Source organism: Tamandua tetradactyla, chromosome 14 (assembly GCF_023851605.1).
Source record: "Tamandua tetradactyla isolate mTamTet1 chromosome 14, mTamTet1.pri, whole genome shotgun sequence".
Taxonomy (NCBI): Eukaryota; Metazoa; Chordata; class Mammalia; order Pilosa; family Myrmecophagidae; genus Tamandua; species Tamandua tetradactyla.
The window spans coordinates 13,678,722-13,701,867 of NC_135340.1; the positions used below are offsets into that span (position 1 = coordinate 13,678,722).

Sequence of the window (23,146 nt, forward strand, 5' to 3'; positions counted from 1 at the left end):
CACATTGTCACTTGTATCAGAAATTCATTCCTTCTCACAGCTGAATAATATTCCATTGTACATATATACCACACTTTATTCACCTACTTATTGGTTGATGGACACTATGTTTGCTTCCCTCTTTTGGCAACTATGAATAATGCCACTATGAACATCTGTGTACAAATATCTACTCAAGAACCTTCTTCAGATTAAAAAAGAAAGAAAGAAAATGAAAAGGCTTGACGAAGATCTTTAGGTCACATTCTAAAGCAAGCTCCCAGACTCCTTCCTGCTCTCCATCTCATACTTGACCTAGAAAGCACCACAGATCCAGATCAAGATCAAATTCACCTGAAAGACAACCAAGCCCACAAAGGTGGCCTTCTCCTTGGAGAGGAACTCCACCAAGAAGGCCTCCTCTACCAAGGCACAGAAGGAGTAGATCCCAGTGAGACGAAGGAGGCACTCATCATCACCTTCACCTCATTCCCAAAGAAGCTTCCCAAGGGGGCATCTAGCCCTCCTCAAAAAACTCGCAGGTGATCTCCTTCAGCAAGTCCTCCACCACCAAAAACTCGCCAGCAGTCAAACCGTACCAGAAAAAGTCCCATTTCTTTCTCTCCAGGGAGAGCTTCAAGTAAAGTAACAAAACATAAAGGTACTGAGAAAAGCGAGTCTCCTTTACCAACACCCACGCCTAGCAAAGTAGAGTTATCTGACTATGAAGATGGCGAAATGGGAGCAGCAAACTCTGTGCAGCAGAGATGCCAATACAGATGACAATACCAGCAGTCTTCCTCTAACTCTGGCTCCTCCTCCTCAGATGATGATGATGAACAACCCAAGAGGTCCCATGTGAAAAATGGTGATGTTGGCAGGTGGCAGAGTCACTCCCCTTGCTGGAGTGCCTGTCCATCACCACGAAAGTGCCAGAAAGAGACTTCCCCTCATGGTGCATGGAGGAGAAGTCCTCCCCACCACCCACCAGAAGGCAATGTTCTCCTTTTCCAGCTCCTCCCCAGCGGTGCAGATGTCCCACACCACCACCATGACAAAGGAGTCCTTCTCCTCTGCCACGTCGGTGCTCACCTTCCCCAAGAAGATATTCCCCTCCAATACAGAGGAGACACTCTCCTTCTCCACCTCCAACAAGAACAGCTTCTCCCCTCCACCACCTAAAAGAAGGGCATCACCATCTCTACTGACTAAGTGTAATGTCTCCCATTCCCCACCTCCCAAACAAAGACGCTCCCCAGTCACCAAGAGACGTTCACCATCATTATCATCAAAACATAGGAAAGAGTCTTCCCCAAGCCCATCTACCCAGGAGGTCTGATCTCCACAGCCAAACAAACTGCTTTCGCCCTCAGCATGACCTTTACCTCCTCAGACCACCTTAAGCCTTCCCCCCATTCGAGGAGGAGCATCATCATCATCACCCCAAAGAAGGCAGTCCCCATCTCCAAATACGAGGCTCACTAAAAGAGTCTCCAGAACTCCAGAACCCAAAAAGAAAAAAAAGGCTGCCTCACCCAGTCCTCAATCTTTAAGGAGGGTCTCATCCTTTTGATCTCCTCTCAGGATCACCTGAGTCAGCAGCTAAAAATCCCTAAGCACCTCCAACCCATGTTCAGTCTCAGTCACCCCTTTACAAACTTGTCACCAGCAGAACCAGTAAAAAAGGCTCAAAGCCCAACACTAAGCCCATCTTGGGCAAGAAATTCAGACCAGGAAGGAGGCAGGAAGATAAAGAAAAAAAGAAGGACAAGAAACACAAAAAGGAGAAGCGGCACAAAAAAAACACACAAGAAGGAAAAGGCTGTGGTTGCAGCTACTACAGCTACTACAATCCCTGCAGAACCTAAAAAGGAGACTGAACGTGGACCTGAAGATGACCTTGATGACTTAGAAAAGCACATGCGTGAAAGGCCCTGCGGTCAATGTGGAAGGCTCATGTGTCCCCACAGCCTTAGATGGGAATGTTTATGAAGCAGATTTCATTTGATTTGCACAGAATTCAATTTCAAAATTGCTAAAATGTGTTTGAACTTGAGACTATAGCATTTGGTGTAATAATTGCTAGGTTGAAGTTCACCATGTAGTTATGCAGAGGAAGTAGGGTTTAATAAATGAACATGATTGCTGAATCATTATATTGATATTTCTTTTAGTCTCTGGTATCTTAAAGCAGTTAGGAGTAAAAACCTAAAATTGTGAAATTGTAACCCATAACAAACTCTGAACTCAGTTCTACAACTAATTGTTGTTCTGTGCTTTGAAATTTTTTGCTTTTTGTATATATGTTATTTTTCACAAAAAAGGAAAATGTTGATTGTGATGATTATATATATATATATATATACATATTCCTTCTAGCCTCCAATGTTCTGGAGCAGCTAGAAGGAAAAATTTGAGATGATAGAATGGTAGCCCATGACAAACTCTGGGATCTGTCCTGTAACTGCTTGTTGAAGAGTGCTTTGAATATTATTGCTTCTTTTTTCTTTGCTTTGTATATATGTCATATTATACATTAGAAAAAGTTTTTTAAAAATCAAGTGAAAAAAAGTCAATTGGTCATAAATGTGAGGTGTTCTTTTGTTTTGTTTTGTTTTGAACTCCCAATTCAAACCATTGGTGTAAATGTACCCATACTCTGCTGTTTTGATTATGGTAGCTTTGTAATAAGTTTTACAATAAAGGAGTGTAAGTCCTCCAAATTGGTTTTTCTTTTGCATAATTGTTTTAACTATTCGGGGCCTCAAATAATCTTCCATATAAATTTAATGTTTGGCTTTTCCAGGCTATTAGAATTTTTATTGGAATTGTGTTAAATCTGTATGCCGCACTGGGTAGAACTGACATCTTAATGATAAGTAGCATTCCAATCAATGGTGACAGACTGTTCATCCATTTATTTAGGACTCCTTAGATTCTATTTAGGAATGTTTTGTACTATTCCATATGTAAGTCTTTTACCTCCTTGGTTAAACTTACTGCTGGATAGTTTATTCTTTTACTTGCTATTGTGAATGGAAGTTTTTCCTCAATTTCCTCTTTGATTATCCTTTGCTAGTTTATAGAACTACAACTGATTTGGGCATGTTGATCTCATTTCTACCACTTTGATGAATTTGTTTATTAGGCTCTAATAGCTTTCTTTTGGATTTTTCAGGATTTTCTATATAGAAGATCATGTCATCTGCAAACAGAAAAAGTTTTACTTCTTCTTTTCCAACGTGGATGTCTTTTTAAAATTTCTCTCGCCTCATTGTTCTGGCCAGCACTTCCAGTACAATGTTGAGTAATGGTGGTGACAGGGGCATCCTTGTCTTCTTACTGAACATAGATGGAAAGCTTTCAGCATTAAGTAAGATGTCAGTTGTGAGTCTTTCTTATATGCCTTTTAAGTTTTTCATATATGCCCTATATCATGTTGAAGAAAATGTCTTCTATTCCTAGTGTTCTAAGTGTTTTTATCAAGAATGGATGCTGGATTTTGTCAACTGCTTTTCTGCATCATTGAGATCATCAAGTGGTTTGATTCCCTTCATTCTACTAAAATCATATATTATATTAATCGATTTTTTATGTTGAACTACTTTTGCATACTTGGGATAAATTCCATTTGATCATGTTGCATAATACTTTTGAATTCTGGTGGATTCAGTTTCCTCCCACTTTGTTGAGGGCTTTTGCATCTATAGTCATAAGAGATATTGGTCTGTAATTTTCTTTGCTTCTGGTAGCATGATCTGTCTTTAATATTAGGTGCCTGCCGATGCAAAAAAAAAAAAAAAACCTATATATATATACACACACAGAAATGAGAAAGGGATCAGACAAATACATCACAAAATATCAAATATACAGAAAAGGAGTCTTCAAAAAAGGAAAAGAGAGATAAAAAAAATTTGACGTATAAAAACTAAAGGACAAAATTTTTGAAGTAACTGATGTCTTTGCAGTAATAACAATGAATAATAATGGACTAAATTCTCCAATCAAAAGACACATATGGGCAGAATAGATGAAAAAGCATAATCCAACTGTATGTTGTTTACAAGAGACTTACCTTAGACCAAATGACACAAATTGTTTGAAAATGAAAGGTTGGAAAAAAAGATAATCCATGCAAATTGTAACCAAAAAAAAAAAAAGAACTGAGAATAGGATACTAATATTTGACAAAATAGCTTTTAAGTCAAAAGTTGTTATAAGAGACAAAGGATACTATATATTAGTAAAAGGGGCAATCCACCAAGAAGAAATAAAAACCTTAAATATTTATGCACCTAAGGATGGGTCCTCAAAACACATGAGACAAGCACTGGCAAAACTAAAGGAAGAAATAGACACTCCTAAATAATAGTTGGAGATGTCAATATATAGCACTCTTATCAAAAGACAGAACATCTAGATAGAACAACAAGGAAAGAGAACTTGAGTAACATGATAAATGAACTAGATGTAATTAAGACATACAGAATGTTGCACCCCAAACAAGCATGATATGCATTCTTCTAAAGGACACATGGATCATTCTCCAGGAGAGACCATATTTTGGGTCACTAAACGAGTTTCAATAAATTTTAAAAGATCTATAAATTATACAAGGCATCTTCTGTGACTATAATGGAATGAAGCTGGAAATCAGTAAAAAGCACCTGAAAATCCACAACCACAAATACATGGACGTTAAATAACACATTATTAAATAATCAGTGGATCAAAGAAGAAATTACAAGAGAAATCAATAAGCATCTTGAGATGAATGAAAACAGGAACATATAAAACCTTATGGGGTGGCACAGTGGCAGAATTCTCACCTGCTATGCCAGAGACTCAGGTTCAATTCCCGGTGCCTGCCCATGCAAAAAACAAAAAAAGCAAAACAAAACTTTAGGGTGGGCAATGGTGGCTCAGTGGCAGAATTCTCTCTGGCTGTGCTGGAGACCCAGGTTCGATATCCGGAGCCTGTTGAAGGGAAATTTATAGCCCTAAACATTTACATTCAAAAAGAAAAGCTAAAGTTAAAAACCTAACTGCAAACTTGAAAGAGCTAGAAAAAGACTAGCAAACTAAGCCCAAAGTAGACAGAAGGAAAGAAACAACAAAGATTAGAGCAGAGACAGATGAAATAGAGAATAAAAACCACAATAGAGGGCATTAACAAAATCAAGAGTCAGTTCTTTGAAAAGATCGATAAAATTGACAAACTTTAGCTAGACTAACAACAGAGGATGAAAATAAATAAAATCAGAAATGAGAAGGAAGAAATTGTTATTGACTCCACAAAAATTAAGAAGGGCCATAAGAGGATGCTACGAAGAACTGTATGCCAACAAATTAGACAATCTAGATGAAACAGAAAAATTCCTAGAAACATAAGGATAACAAATGCTGATTCAAGAAGAAATAGAAGATCTCAATAGGTCAATTAAAAGTAAAAAGATTAAATCAGTCATCATAACCTCACAACAAAGAAAAGCCAGGACCACATGGCTTCATAGTGAATTCTTCCAAACATTCCAGAATAATTAATACCAATCTTGCTAAAACTCTTCCAAGAAATTGAGGAGTAGGGAACACTACCTAATTCATTCTGTGAGGCCAACATCACCCTAATACCAAAGCCAGATAAAGATGCTACAAGCAAAGATACCATACGCAAAGAACATAGATGAATATATATATATATGCAATAACCCTCAACAAAATACTAGCAAACTGAATCCCACAGCACATTAAAAGAATTATACACCTTTATACATCATGATCAGCTGGGATATATTCCAGGTATGTAGGATGGTTCCACACAAGGAAATCAATTAATGTAATACCCCACAGTAACAAAAGGTAAGGAAAACAACACGTGATCATCTCAACTGACACAGAAAAGACATCTGACAAAATCCAGCATTCCTTTTTATAAAAACACAGAAAAACAGGAATAGAAGGAAATTTTCTCAATATGACAAAAGCGCTTGAGAGGATTCATAGAATACGAACATTCATTCATTGTTGGTGGGAATGTAAGACAGTGAAGCCAGTGTGGAAGATAATTTTGCAGTTCCACAGAAACCTAAATGTAGAATCACCATGTGACCTGGCAATCCCACTTTTAGGTATACACATAAAAGAATTTAAGCAGGGACTCGAACAGATATTTGAATAGAGATGTTCATAGTGGCATTCGTCACAATCTCCCAAAAATGGAAGCAATCCGAGTATCCATCAACTGAAGAATGGATAAACAAAATGTGGTATATATATTTACAATGGAATATTATTCAGCGTTAGTAAAGGAATGAAGTTCTGATGCATGCGACAGCGTGGATGAACTTTGAAGACATCATGCTGAATGAAATCAGCCAGACACAAAAGACAAATATTGAAATATGAAATACTGAACTGAAATATTGAAACATAAAATAATTAGAGTAAGCAAATTTACAGAGTCAGAATCTAGAATATAGATTACCAGGGGCTGGATTGGGGATAGGGAATGAGGAGTTATTGTTTAAATTGTACAGAATTTCCCCCATTTGGGGTTGTGTATAATTTTTCTCTCTCTCTTTTTTTTTTAACATGGGCAGGCATTGGGAATTGAACCCAGGCCTCTGGCATAGCAGGTGGGAACTCTGCCTGCTGAGCCCCCATGGCCTGCCCTGTATATAAAGTTTTGATAATGGATGGTGGTGGTAGTAGTCCAACAGTGTAAATGTCATCAACACTGAATTATATATGTGAATGTGGTTAAAAGGGGCAATTTTAGGTTATATATATGTCACGAGAATAAAATTTAAAAGAAAAAACATAGAACTAGAACTGAGCCACATTATAGTTAACAGTAAAGTTATAATAACGTTCTTTCATGAATTATAATACATGTCCCGCAGTCAGGCAAAATTTTAATAACAGGATGATACATGAAAACTCTGCATTTTATATATTTTATTTATGATATTTCTGGAAATCTACAACTTCTTCGCTAACAAACAAAAATTAATTTAAAAAATCAAAACATTAGAAAAATGCACAAATTATAAGTAGACCACTAAATGCATTTCCTCAAAGTGAAACCAGTACCCAGATTGAGAAACGCAATTCAGTTTCCACATTTACATCCCCTTCCAGGTTAACCACTACCCTAATATCGAATCATAGATTTATCTTTAGTCTGTTTATAAACTTTACATAATGGAATCATACAACAGGAACTCTTTTGTGTCCTGTTGTTAGTGTTCAATATTATGCCTGGAAGATTTATCCCTGTATTTGGGTGTAGCTGTAATTCATTCATTCTCGTTGCAGTATGAATTGTGTGAATGTACCACTCTTTATTTACACAAACCATTGCTGATAAATATGTGGATTGTTTCCAATTTGAGGTCTTTATGAAAAATCTAGTAACTGTCTTTTGTAATTAAATGTTCATAATATCACTATTTATAAGGATAGCCATATGCATTTCTTTTAGGTATATAAGAGTGGAATGACTGGGTCATAGGATATGCCTAAGTTCAGCTTTAATAGCTAATGCTTACTAGCCTCCCCAAATTGCTATACTAATTTAGATTCCTGCCAACAGCGGGTGAGAGTTGCCATTGCTTTATATCTTCCATTATGCACAGAATTTTCTGTCTTTACTTTAGTCATTCTTGTATAATAATACTGTGGTTTTAATTTGCATACGTCATCTGACATGAATTAGAATACCTTTATATATGTTTATTAGCTATTTGAATTATCTGCTGCTATGATATGACTGCTCAAACATTTTGTCCATTTTTCTATTGGGTTGTCTGCCTGTTCAATAATGATTAGTAGCAGTTTTTTATAGATTCTATACATGATCCCTTTGTCAGATATATATAGTACAAATATGTTTTCCCAGTCTGTGGTTTGTCTCTCTATCCTCTTAATGGTATCCAAAATGAAGAATTCTTCATTTAAATATGGGCCAATTTACCAATCTTTTTTCCTTTATGTGTCCTGTTAAGAAAGACTTTCCCCCTCCATACAATGAAGATAATCTCCTGTATTTTCTTATAGAAGCATTATTGTTTTATCTTTCACGCTTCATAATGAGATAGGAATCTATTTTGTTTTTGATACAAATATCCAAATTACTTAGTACCTTTTATTGGGAAGACCATCCTTTATCCACTGCACTGCAGTAGTATCTTTGTCAAAATCACTGTGTAGGTTTGTTACTGGACTTTATTCTCTTGCATTGATCTATTTGTCTATCCTTATGTCAGTAACACACTGCCCTAGATCCCAGTTCTATGCATTCTCTATAGGGTGGACATATGTAAGAATGAAAGAGAGAGAGAGGCCCCATATATTACTGTATAAACAGAGTTAAAGACTTTTTGTTGTTGTTGCTGCTGTTTCTATTTAAAAAAATTTAATTTAATATGCTAGAGTATATCATATTTCCGCATGAGTTAGATGTATTACACGGTGTTTCTGAAACAATTTTAAAATGTTTGAACATATTTTTCAACAGAGTGCCTTTTAGTAATAGCGTTCTAAATAATGCACTTTGGGAAATAAAAGATTAGATTTATGTTTTCAGGTACTAAAGAGCTGACCCCCAGGCTAAGTCCAAGTTGTTGATGAGAGTTTATAGCTCTCAGCATGAGATAAGTTTTCTAATTTTCCTCACAACCTGCATGAGGTCAAATAAATTAAACTCTCAACATCCAGATGCTTAAAGGAAGACAGATATTTATTTATTGGGATGGAGTGAGCAAAATAGGAATCCTCTCTAATATCTTTCCTTTCACTCTTAAATTCTATATATCTGTGGTACCTCATAGTTGAATTAGTCAAAGGATCTGATAAAATCAGTTCGTTTAATAGTTTTATCCCGACTTTCCTGCATGTTCATGTTTAATCATGTAGTTGAGGCATGTTAAAGCAAGCACAGAAGGTCTCACCACAACAGCCCTACCCACCTCACTTTCCGCAGGGCTTTATGCTTTGAAGCTGTACATATTATTAAAGATAGCAAAGAGTTCCAGAGATAGAAAAAGTTAATAAATCATGTCACTCTCCATTTCAAGTTTGTGTTCTTAGTTAAACCATAGTCAATACTTTAAGAGTTTTCATTACCTACTACAAAGTATGCCCCACCCCCAGAACTGTGATGTCTGATCAGAAAGGAACCTCTGGATACCCTTTCATTCACAGGATGTTCAAATCATAAGCATGCAATAATTAAAGCTCTAAAATATCTGGTTTTGCTGACATTCAAAACATCATAGGATTTCTAATTATGAAAAGAAACCTATTTAGCTATTATAACAATTCACTAGAAAAGTATCTATATTATACTCTTTAAAAAGACAAAACCTGAGTATTTTAACAAAGTATTTTTCAGTCAGCCACATATACCAAATAAACTATACCAAATATGTTAGTTCTAAAGTCTGCTAGTTATGGTGAGATTTATGGAGATTACAAGTGCAGCTATAAACAAATTAGCAAGGCCTTTAAGCAATACCCATATTCAGTCCCTATTTACAGAATCTTACCACTCCCTGGGTTTCCCAGGACTTCTACAGACTTAATCTTACCCAAGTACGAGATTCAGTGGGTAGAAGGAACCCAGGCCAACTGATCTGAGTTCAAGTACTTCTCCCATCACTTATGATCTGTGCACCATTAAGCAAACCACACATTTGGAGTACCACTTTCCTGATTCAAAAATTAATAAAGTAATACCTACCTCTAAAGTTTTGTTGTGAGAATTAAATATTTATGTGAAGCATTTAACAGACTATCTGTCCATAGAAAATGCTCAATAAAAATCCATTCCCCTTCCTCCCCCCCTCCACCAATACCAGACGCTTGAGGAAGTTACCCTAAGTCCCCACATCTTCATGTTTATGTCAAGTTGACAACCCTCACCTTGAAAATCCTGTGAGCCTCTGGACTTCTCAATATTTCATAATAACCTAGATTTCTAGGGCTACAAATATGGCACCACAGGATCAGCAAAGGGTGAACTGGGAGAGACTTCCAGAAAAACATTCAGGTGTCCGCATGATAAAAGCAAAGTACCAAGTTGACATGTCAGTACTGCATCACAGTGATGCCAGTGTTCATCCCAGCAAGATTCCACACGTGCCATCCATGATACATTCTAGAAAAGCAAAGCAGGAGCCTCAAGCTTGCCTTGGACTACTTGGGTTTTTACCATTTTCTTTTCTTCAACTAAAGGCAGGCATGGATGAATCACTTTATGCTAGAAAATATTATCATAAGACATTCCCAGACTGGGAAGCAGTTAAAAATTGCAGTTCCCAAGGTGCTATATTATGATGAACACAAATCAGAATCTTACAAAAAACATTTCACGAAGGATTTTAGAACTGTCATTAGCTATAAAAAGCCAGATTGTGGGGAATGGACATTACTCAAAAATAATGTCACCTAAGAATCAGACCCTCACAGAAACTGACAACAGAACACCGGCTGCTACTTCAAGGAGTCAAACCCTGCACCAACTCTGTTACCACATACTTTAAATGTGTGCTGCTCACAAGCCTCGTTGGAGGCCTCTTTTTATGACATCTATGACACACTGAGTTACATCACAATCTATGCTATGCGGGAGTATTTTGACCAAATATTATTCCTACACATTCTCTAACACACTAAGTGAGCAGTACTGCATGTAAGAACCCTGAACTATACATCCCTGAAAATTTGTGGAGTAACCTCACCACCATCATCACCTCTGCTATTTTATCTCTTATATACCCCATTTCCTATTTTTTCAATCCCAGTTCAATACTGACGAACTCGCAACAGGGAAAGTGCTTACAGAATTCAAACTATTCACCACCATCACCACCAGGAGGGGACTGCCATTAAAGATGGTGTCTTTGTTGCAAATTCTAGCATTCAGATACTTTTATCTTACTGCATGTGTAATATATCTGAGAATCATTTATCGTAAGTCTTATGACATTTCCCAGAAACTACATCTGGAAGCCAAAAGGATTTCAAATACAAAAGATGGCTGTGACAGTTTCTTGTATATTCCATTTTCCAAACAAAATGAATATGAAATTTTGGTTTAAAATTTGCATTGATTAACTATAGCTGCACTAGTTTGAAGCTATTACATACCCCAGAGAAAGGTCATCTTCTTTTAATCCATTCTTGTGGGGACAGATTTATTGTGCGTGGAACTTCTGGTTAGGTTGGATCGTAATCCTTTCCTGGAGCCCTTTACGAGAGGATAAAAGGCAGAAACACAGAGCCTGGAGAGCAAGAAATGCCCAGAGAAGCAGGAAGGATTCCTAGGAACTGAGAGAGAAAGCCACTGAAACCAAGAATTGAAAGCAACACACCCCAGGAGCAAAGGAGAAGCAGACAGCAGTTATGTGACCTCCCACGTGACAGAGGAACCCTGGTTGCCAACAGACTTTCTTCACAGAAGGTATCTTTCTCTTGATGCCTTGATTTGGACATTTTCATGGCCTTAGAACTGTACATTTATAGACTAATAAATTCCCTTTATAAAAGCCAACCCATTTCTAGTATATTACATTCTGGCAGCTTTAGCAAACTGAAACAATAGCCAAAGCCCAGAAATAATGCATATTTCCACTGATAAGAGACTAGTTTAAAAACCATAGTAGCATTCATACAACGGAAATATGCGGCCATAAAAAGGAATGAGGGAAACCTCTATATATGGCTATGAAATGATTGCCAGAACATATAATTAAGTGGAAAGAAAGCAAGATGCTGAAGAGCATGTACTGTATGATTCCTTTTGTCTAAGAAGGGGAGGGGAGAAACACAAAAATAAATTATTATTTTTAATATTACGAAAATGAAAGGATAAACCATAAACTTCAAAAATGTGGTCACCTCTGAGGGAAACAACTGGGTTAGAAACTTACCTTCTCTAAATGTGTCATGTATGTAGTTTTGATTTTGGAACCATGTAAAGGTGTATATAATTAAAAAACAAAGTTAAATTAAAAAATATCCTGGTTCCAAGTGAAATAAAGTAAGCATGCTTCACACATTTATTCTCACTGAATATAACCTTAAACCCTGACAAAATACGTGAGTAACTATTTGAAGATCAAAAGTAAATGATAGGGCAGGCCACAACGGCTCAGTGGCAGAGTTCTCACCTGCCATGCTGAAGACCTGAGTTCGAGTCCCATTGCCTGCCCTCGCAAAAAAAAAAAAAAAAAAAAAAAAAAAGTAAATAATGGCAGATGGATAAAAAAAAAAAAAAAAAAAAAAAAAACCCAGAATTTGAAATACCACTGAACTGGCTTGAATTTACCCTTTTTGTCCCTTCAACATGAACTTAACACAACCCAAGTCCCAGAAGTGGGCACGGTGATGCAGACAGAGACAGGTGAAGCCAGCTAGCTCTGGTTTGAGGATCAGAAAAGGATTTCCCTAGTACTCATGAGAAATGCAGGTATCCCCTGGATTTCTTTTATCACTTCTCCTCGGGTACCCCAGTCCCCAGGCAACCAGGCAATATCGCAGCTGGGAGTCATGGGAGCTACGGGGGCCCACAAGGGCCAGAATTCTTAGGGAGGAGACCTTCCTCATCTCTGTTAGGTGGAGCTTCTGCTGCAAAGGCATGATGTAAACTCCCACTGCCGTTCTCTCCACCACCCACTCCCCCTGCCTGGACAAGGGAATAGACTCAGTAACAAAACTGAGTGACAGAACACAACAAAATAGAGTATCTAAAGCCCCAGATTTCTGGCCAGAGAACCAAAAATGGAGTCCTGGAAACCAGAAAGTACTGGAGGAGATTAAAGAGATGGACTAGTTCAAGAAAATGAACTCATAAAATTATTTTTTTGAACTTGGGGGGGTCATCTTTAAGCCAGATGTACATGAATCTAACCCTAATTACTGAAGATACTGAGAACTAAACTAACTAACATGCCAACGCTCAGGTTACAGATTGACCACTGGCTAGCACAAACCCAAGGCAGGTCCAAAGAGCACTACAGAAAACTGAACTACCATTGGAATCACAGCCCACAAGCATGGGATTGGAATTTGAAGCTAAACTTAGCCAGGTCTACCACCTGTTAAAACAAAAATGTCAACATTCTCCATAGAATTTAAACAAGACCATGGAGACTCATAATATATTTTCCAAACTATTTGGGATACAATCCAAATTACTCAGATTATGAAAATCACTAACATTTCAAATCACATGGAATAATGCAAATAACATATTCCAACACCACAGGAATGAAGATTTTGGAATTACCTGGCAAAGACTTTAAAGTAGCCATTATAACATTGCAACAAATGTTAAAATAGAAAGACTCGTCAAAGAAATAGGACATATAGAGTAGAAACAAATGGAAATTTTAGAACTAAAGTATACCAAAAACAAAATTTAAAACTCATTGGATGAACTCAGTAATATGGACATAATAGAGGAAAGAGATAGCAAACTTGAAGATAAGACAGATGATAAATGATTCAATCTGAACAACAGAAAGAATAAAGATTGAAAAAATTGAGCAGAGACTCAGGGACCTGTAGGACAATAACAAAAATTCTAACATTCATGTCATCAGCCTTAAATGAGAGCATAAAGAATGTAGTGCTGAAAAATATGATTCAAAAAATTATGGTTGAAACCTTTCCAATTTTAGTGAAAGGCATAAATGTGTAGATTTAAGAAGCTAAGTGAACCCCAAACAGAGCACACCCAAATAAATCCATGCCAAGACATCATAAACTGCCAAAAATTAAAGGTGAAAAAATTTTGCAAGCAGAGAAAAAGCACACCTTATTTAAAAGGGCACAGCAATTCAAATGACTGTATATCTTTTATCAGACACCACGGAGGCTGGAAGTAGCACATTTTTCAAGTGCTGAAAGGAAGTAACTGTCAACACAGAATTTATATCCAGTAAAAATGTCTTTCAAGAATCAGAGCAACATAAAGACATATTCAGATGAATAGAAACTATGAGAACTCATTGCCAGCAGTCCTGCTCTAAAGAACTGCTAAAGAAAACTCTTCAAACAGGAAAGAAACATTACCAGAAGGAAACCTGGAATATTGGAAATAAAGAAAAAGCAACAGAAGTGATAAATATCTGTGTAAATCTTCTTCTACGGAGTGCTTTAAAATTACCCAGGCCTCTGTCCATTCTGTTGGTTCTGGTGGTTCTGGTGGCACCAAAGCTTTTTCCAAAATGGTTCCTTCTTAAAGGACTCCAATAAACAACCCCACCTTGAATGAGTGGAGACACATCTCCATGGAAACCATCTAATCAAAAGTTACCACCCACAATTGGGTGGGCCACATCTCCACGGAAACAATCAAAAAGCTCCCATCTGCAGTACTGAATGAGGATTAAAGAACTTGGCTTTTCTGGGGTACACAACAGATTCGAATTGGCATGATAGGGCATCAAATCATTATGCTGATAACTGATAAATAAATGGAAAGAATGAAGCATTATTCACATTTCAGGGTAATAAAATTGGATGATTAGAGAAGGATGTACTTTATAGAAAATCACAACTAATAATTGCAAGAAAAATGGTAGTGTTAGATTCAATTCCTAATAAGATAGTGGATCTAAGCAACAAGCACCAATGCCTACTACAACTACTAGAGGAAAGACATTTCAGGAATTATAACAGAGGGTTCAGGCTGATATAACCTGAACCTACTTACCAATTTTAAAATCATTAAAGAGAGACAGCAAGATATGTGCCTCTTTGTAAGGTGCAATAAGAAGTTTACAGAGGAATTGGAAGGAGACGGTGATATAGGAAATGCGCAGAACAATTTCCTCCAGCAGAACAACTAGTGACCAGATAGGGACACTATGAAACAACTATTTCAAAATGCTGGAGCCCAGTAGACCCTGTACAGCTCCAGGGAAGAGTGGGAAGAAGACGCAGGAAAATTGCAGTAAATACCAGTGACTGCTCTTTCTTTGTAGCAGTTACCATCACACATCCCTCACCATCATGGCAGGCAGCAGTGGGGTCCAGACCCTAGTGTAACTTGATGAATTCAGAGAGGGACATTAAAAATCAAGTTCCCCAAGATCCAGAGGAGCAGGGAATAATGCAGTCTGATTGCTGATCACTGCTCTTGATTCGTGACTTCAGATCATTAGGACCCGGTTCTAAGGGCAGCTATATCTGACACACCCTAAACAAAGGCAGCAGAGGAGACTTAAGATGCTACACTTCCTCAGAGTTGCAGAGGAAGTTGAAAGGCTGCATTTGCTGGGCACTGCTAAGTCAGGAAAGCACAGCTTTATGGAACCTTGGAGAAATTCCCAGAACCCTTCTCGGCCCTTGCCCCAGTCCCTCCTCAGGGCAGTTTGGAGCTGCCAGCGCTCATTTTGTGGGTTTCTAGCCTTGTTTGAGCTGGGAAAGACTGACTTGGGAAACTCCTCTCTTGTCTATCCCTCTCCCAGAATTAGAACTCCAGACAAAAGCAGTGTGAAAAAATAAAAGAACCATAAGAAACATTTGAGGCTGGTGGCCTAGGGCAAAGACTTAACTGCTTTCAATCATGCAGCAGAACATTCAGGAGAGGGAGAAGATCTGTTTCCTGGGAAAGTAGGAGGAGGGTTCCTGTAAACAGAGGAACTCATAAGGCCTCTAGAAAATACAGGCACACAGAACAAGACAGAGACCCAGAAAAGAGAGGGAGAACCTCGAACTTTGCATGCACCTTAGGTTGACCTTCCCGATAGGAGGGCTGAATTCTGAAGGAGGGTGCCAGCCAAGGTGAAGCCAATCTGCAAAGATGGTGAAAGGTGTTTTGTTTTGTTTTTGTTTTTGTTTTTTGCTTAGGTTTGCTTGGTTTTGTTAGCTTCTAACACTCAAGAAAATTCTTATCATTGCATTACCTGGATAAAACTCAAGAACAGATATCTCAGGGAATAAATCCCAGAGTTAACATTTAAAATATTGAAAGGTACAGTGAGCAACAATAGATTACAAACAAAGAAAGAAACAGGAGATGATGACCCATAAAGAGAAAGAGAATAAACATCCAGAAAACATCAACACATTAGACCATACTAAGGTCTACAAAGACTTTTAAAAAAGATTTTCACTATGCTCAAGAGAGTGAGGGTTTCAATAGCAAACCTCTAAAGAGATTTTATAAGGAGACAGAAGACTTAAACAATAGTCTAAACCAACTAGACCAAGCAACCATATATAGAACACTTCACCCAACAACACCATGGATACTTTTCCAGGATAAACCATGTCTTAAGTCACAAAAAAACAGTCTCAATAAACTCAAAAATAGTGAAATCATGCACTGAATCTTCTCTGACCACAATTAGGAATAAGGCCAAAAATCAATAACAGGGAGATAAAGAAGAATCATAAATATGTGGAAAGTGAACAACTTACTCTTAAACAACAAATGAATAAGAGAGAAAATCACAAGGGAAATTAGGAAATATCTTCAAGCAAATGAAAATGAAAATGCACATACCAAAATTTATGGGACGCAGCAAAGGCAGTGCTCACAGGGAAATTTATAGCTATAAATACTTACATTTAAAAAGAATATTTCAGGAATACATAGGCTGAGTTCACCCTTCTAAAGGAAACACTAGAGACTAGAAGCAGTCCAAAGGTACACATGACCTGAGAAAATCTTATGTACTATCAAGGGAGGTCGTGGATGAAAAAGCAGAGGAATCGGGAAGCAGAGAATGGGGTGAGTGGGCTCAGTTGGGATTCCACTAGGGACAAGAGGTTGCACCAGGAAAGTGGCTGCCGTGCAACTAGCTGGGGATATAAGCTCTGCAGCCCAGACCTCCCTTGGAGAACCCAAAAGCCACCAAACTCTCTTTCCCTGCTCATAGAGGCCACCCAGCTACTGTGCAGAGCCTACCACTCCCCTTTCCATACAGAGGCCTGGAACCTGCAGGAGTGCACTCAATGGGAGAAAATATTTGGAAATCATATATCAGATAAAGGCTTAATATTCCTGTATACATAAAGAAAGCATACAGCTCTACAACAAAAGAACAAACAACCCAATTATAAAACAGGCTAAAGATTTTAATAGATATTTTTCCAAAGAGGAAACATAGATGGCTAAAAAGCACTTTCAGAGATGCTCATTTTCATCAGCTATAATGGAAATGCAGATCAAGACTACAATAAGATATCACTTCACACCTATAAGAATGGCTGCTATTAAACAAACAGGAAACTACAAATGTTAGAGAGCATGTGGAGAAATTGGAACACTTATGCACTGCTGGTGGGAACATATAATGGTACAGCCACTATAGAAGACAGTTTGGCAGTTCCTTAGAAAACTAAATATTGAGTTGCCCTAGCCCAGCAATATTGCCAGTTGGTATATGCCTAGAACAGCTGAAAGCAGTGACTCAGACATTTGTACATCAAGTTTCATAGCAGCATTATTCACAATTGCCAATAGATGGAAACAATCCAATTGAGCATCAACAGGATGAGTAAATAAACAAAATGTGAGATAGATATATATGATGGAATATTATGCAGCAGTAAGATGAAATGAGGTCCTGAAGTATATGACAACATGGATGAACCCTGAGGACATAATGCTGAGTGAAACAAGCCAGACAGAAAAAGATAGACACTGTATGATTTTGCCATTATAGCCTTGGTAAAGGTAAACTCAGAGGCTTATAATATAGACTATAGGGGGGCTAAAGATACAGATAAGCTAGAGATGGGTGAATGGTCAGATAATGAAGTTGAAATTAAATGTAAAGGAATGCATAGAAGTGCAGGCAGTTCATTAGTGGGCTCATAAGTAAAATTGCCATATTGAAGGTGAACATGATTGAAAGGAGTTGTATAGAGTCATATATTTCACCAATTAACACTACAAATCCATACAAATCCTTGCATGAACCACTTTAAAGGTATGAATATTGTACAAAGCATCAATCAAAGAGGGGTATGGGTGAAAACAACTATTACATGTTATGGGCTATATTTAGCAGGAAAACATCAACAGTACCATAGCAATACCAGGAGTAAATAATTGGGGGCGGGGGGGGGGGGGCGGAGAACAAAAGTTAAGGGAAGGTTTAGGTTTTCTATTTGGTGAGGGTATATTTATTGGTTATTTTGGTTATTGCTTTGGAGCAATGAAAATTGTCTAAAATTTAGAGTACTGATGATTGTACAACCAAGTGAAAATAACTTGAGACATGGATGTTGACATTGGACATTATACATGATTCCCAATGGATGGAGGTGGCTGAATGATATATTGTCTGAGAGTTAGAATGGCAAACTCTGGTGGATACATATGATGGAATATTGTACAGCTAAAGAAAGGAATGAAGTCATAAGGTATGTGTTCTAGTTTGCTAGCTGCCAGAATGCAGTATACCACAAACAGAATGACTTTTAAAAAGGGAATTTAACAAGTTGGTAGTTTATAGTTCTAAGGCTGAACAAATGTCCCAATTAAAACAAGTCTATAGAAATGTCCAATCTAAGGCATCCAGGGAAAGATACCTTGGTTCAAGAAGGCTGATGAAGTTCATGGTTTCTTTCTCAAGTAGAAGGGCACATGGCGAACACAGTCAGAGTTTCTCTCTCATCCGGAAAGGCACCTGGTAAACACGGTCAGGGTTTCTCTCTCATTCAGAAGGGCACATGGTGAACACTGCATCATCTGCTAACTTCTTCTCCTGGCTTCCTGTTTCATGAAGCTCCCCGGGAGACATTTTACTTCTTCATTTTCCTTCTTCAAGCTGGTGGACTCTGCTTCTCATGGCTATGTCATCCTGCTCTGCTCTCCCTGAATCTCTCATTTTCCAAAATGTTTCCCTCTTTTATCAGACTCCAGAAACTTATCAAGACCCACCCAAATGGGTGGAGATTTGTCATCACCTAATCCAGCTTAACAACCACTCATGATTCAATCACATCTCCAGGGAGATGATCTGATTACAGTTTCAAACATACAGTATTGAATAGGGATTATTCTGCCTTTATGAAATGGGATAAGATTAAAACATGACTTTTCTAGGGGGCATACATTTTTCAAACCAGCACACTATGCAACAAGGTAAATAAATCTTGGGGACAAAGTGTGTTGCAGAATAAGCCTAAAACACAAGGTGAAACATTGTACAGGCTCTTTTAGAAAATACTTGTAAGAAAATTGGGGCCGACATTGTAAGCTTTTATTGCAGTCACATTTAGTCCAGAGCTGTAAGTGATATTTATAGATTTTGAGATGCTGTGCTATATATGTATAACCTGTTAACTCCCTGGAAATTTAGTTACCTTTGTGACACCTAAGACTCAGAGTTGATATTCTCCAGCTCTGAAATTCAGCATTGCTACATACAACAAATGTTAAAAGAAGCTGAAAAAGAGATCAGGCTTCAATTAGAGATAAAAATGAAGCAGATCGGGCCAAGATTAAGGTAAATCAGAATACAGGGGTAAAAATGAGATTCTCTCTATTTTAGAACTTCACCCACTCTGTGAGACCAAAGGAAGAGAAGGTTATTTTGTCCAAAACTTAAATTTTCTGAAGCACATAATCTAACTCAACCTATCTGGAGGGCTCATTTAAACAACCCAAACATATGGAGCTCAGAATGGGAATGAGGGCTTGTAATTCTGTATAGCTTAATGCAATACCTGGCTATATCCCAGAGTATGTTGGGCAGATAATTTTAAAAATATGGGCAAAATCCCTTGAGGTACAGGAAAAAAATATATGAAACTATCAATCTTCACAAACATTAGGGACTCCCAAATCAACAGGCTAAGCCCTTGACCATGAGGCTTGCTCTTGTGAATCTTATCTCTGTAGTGGAGAAGCTAAGCCTACCTATAGTTATGTCTCAGAGCTGCTTTCAGAGAACCTCTTTTGTTGCTCAGATGTGGTCTCTCTCTCTCTAAGCCCAACTCTGTAAGGAAAATTATTACCCTCCACCGTACATGGACCTTGACATCCAGGGGTGGAAGTCTCCCTGACAACGTGGGACAAGACTCCCAGGGATGAGCCTGGCCCTAGCAATGTGGGATTAATAACACTTCCCTGACCAAAAGGAGGAAAAGAAATGTAACAAAATAAGGTATTAGTGGCTAAGAGAGTTCAAAGAGTTCAAAGAGAATGAAGAAGCTATTCTGGAGGCTACTCTTATGCAAGCTTCAGCTGGATATTGCTAAATACATGATTTGTCAAACCCCAACCAAATCCACTCTTGCTAACCCTAAAGAATACCCAGGGCTCTGTCTAAGATTCTCCAGAAGTTTAACATATTAAGATTACTTTCCAAAAACCTACAACCTCCAGATGGTTTCCTAGGCCAGATAAATCTTGAAACCCAGAGGCGCAAAGTAAGAACGCACCATATTCATTCACTAAATGAATATTGAGTATATCAGCCAGAGTTCTCCAGAGAAACAGAACCAATAGGGTACACATAGTAAGAGAGTTATTTGCTCATGCAGTAGTGGGGTCTGGCAAGTCTGAAATGTATAAAGCCAGCAATCAGGCTGGAAACGTCATAAGAGTCCATTTGCAGTGTTTAGGAAGAATTCCTTCTTCCCTGAAAAACCAGTTTTTGCTCTTAAATCTTCAACTGATTGGATAAGCTCCACCCACATGATAGAGGGTAAAATCCTTTAAGTCAATTAATTACAGATGTTAATAATATCTACAAAATACCTTCACAATGACATCTACACCAGTGTGTGACTGAACAACTGGGTATTATTGTGTAACCAAGTTAACAAATAAAATTAACCATCACACTGGGTGTCCATATTAGTAGGACTTGGGGTCATTTTAACCCCTGTGTATGCCACAAAGATGTTATAAAGATGATCAGTGAAGTCATCTTTAAAGACCAATCTGATCGAAAGTTTGCTCATTTCTTGTCTGATTTTGTTCTTCTGCCCAGCACAACTGTTTACTTTCCATGAATATCTCATATGGACTGACATATGAATGATAATAAGAATCAGAGGGTCCTTATGTATCTGAGGTGACTTTCTCTAGAGTTAATAAAGTAATCCTCAGGTTGTCACACATTTTCTGTGGTAGATTTATATATTTTCATTTAAACTCTATATACTAAAGCCTGAAATAATAATGTAATTGAAAGCCTAGTTTTGTTCCCAAAATCATTTACAAAAGCATTATGAGCCTGAACCTACTCACAGCAAAGCAATTTACAATAATATTAACTACCTCCACTTGAAAAAATCATTACTGTTTAATTACTGATCCCCTATTCTGCATTGATCAAATATGAAGCCACAGTTTGACGTACTGAGAAATCAATTGGAGGTTGATTACTTCAAAATAGATTTTCTCTGGCTGATTTCAGAACAAAATTCATGGAGAATATTTTTGCTACATAGTGATCCTATGAGATGAAAATCCAAACAATTTTTATCTCTCTTCAGTTGTTCTAAAACGTTGATTGTTATAAAGTTTAGCGTTTTGAAAAAATTTATATTCCCAGAACAAAGTATGACCCAGTTCTTTATAAAGAGTTTTTGGTATGACTATTTAGCTTTGTTCTACTCACTTTAACATTTACCTAACCATCCCACTAAAACAGTTCTGTAAATGTGAAAATACTTGGTCTAGGAAGCGAATGTGATTATTTTTATGTGCAAACAATTATGAAACCGATGATTAGAAACCTAGTCTATGTGAATTCTTTCCAAACCTGTGATTCTGTGTCTTCTTTATGCCTTTACAAGTAAAGGTAGCTACATATTCAGCCCATTTAAGAAACTAAGAAATAGACATTTTCTTTCCTTTCAGTAACTCTTTATCTTTCTAGCTCCTCAGCTTCCAATAAATTAACTGAATACTATTTCAATGAAATTAAGTTTATTGTTCTGAAATGCTGATCTAGGAGATATAAATATCTTTGTAAGGGATGAGATTATTAATAAAGAATTTGTTGCAGTATAACCAGGCTTGGCCTTCTGTCATTTCTCTCCCTTTTCCTCCTTATTCTTCACTTTTCTCCATCTGAAATCAAATCTTTATCTTATTCAACTTGTAATCATGGCTAAAACAACAGGTAAGATTAGAACAATAATCCAAAAGTTTCTGGCTCTATTCTTAGCACACTCACTTGCTGATCAAGGACCTCCAAAGATGTCTTCAACTGAACAGAATGGATTTTTGAAACTTTTTCTAGTTCTCTGAAAAATAAGCACTAAATAATAATATGCTTTCATTTTAATTCTCCCAAAAGATAGTAACTCTCAGAGGAAGCAGCTTCTCTACTCCAGGATTTGCAGACTTAGATGATGTATATGCTTGGAGTGAGAGTGAAAATTCCCTAACATGATAGCAATCAGGATCTGCACAAATCCACCTCTCCTGAAGGAAAAATATAAATGGAAATCCTTTTCCATCCACCCAGAGCAAAAATCCCATATCTGGTACAGAGACCAGTAGGACACGAGAATCAGAAAACAGCTCTCTTGAGCTCATGGCTGTCATCTTACCCCACTTGTTTCTCTTGCCTTTGCTAATTCTCTGGCTCAACACATCTAGTTCCCACGCACGCCTGTTCACCTGCCAGCAAGTGGTTGGCCATTTCCCTAAAACACAGGCTTGCCGTTCCTAACCTACATACTCAACAACTCACCTTGAAATGTCACCTTTCAAGATGAGAGGGTCTGCTAGATGGTCTTGCTTCACCAAACTCCGTTTTGCCTCTCCTGGAGGCTCCAGCCCCACATAGCATCACATCATCTCCACAACCCGGCTCTAAACCCTTTTAGCTAGAAACAATGTCTTCTATTTTGTCCTCTTTTCTACCATCCCGGCCCCTTCCCCTTGAATAGCGGACTCACTTCCCTTTTGAACAAAGTGAGTGCTTACTTTTAAATGGATTAAAAAAATCAGACACTTTTGCTAAGGAATCGAAGCTCTGTATCACTTAAAAAAAATAATAATTTGATGGCATATTCTTGATCTCATAATCAGGATGGGGGTGGAATCACACATAAAAATAAAGTCAAATTAAAATAACCTACTTTGTACGTTTTTTCCATAGAAAACCAATCCGCTTTTAGGAGGAAATAGATATTAAGAATATAGTGAGAAAAACCGCAATCTCCTCAAATT

The 23,146-nt window shown here is 37.6% G+C and overlaps 1 long non-coding RNA gene across 1 annotated transcript in view; it reads right to left on the reverse strand.

Annotated features, from left to right (window-relative positions):
* The window catches only part of LOC143655603 (uncharacterized), a 185,217-nt gene extending 174,108 nt beyond the window's left edge, over nt 1-11,109 (reverse strand). Inside the window, exon 1 of the long non-coding RNA XR_013162175.1 lies at nt 9,907-11,109. This is a non-coding gene — a long non-coding RNA (uncharacterized LOC143655603). The remainder of the gene's footprint in view (nt 1-9,906) is intronic.
* Nucleotides 11,110-23,146: the final 12,037 nt, after the last annotated feature.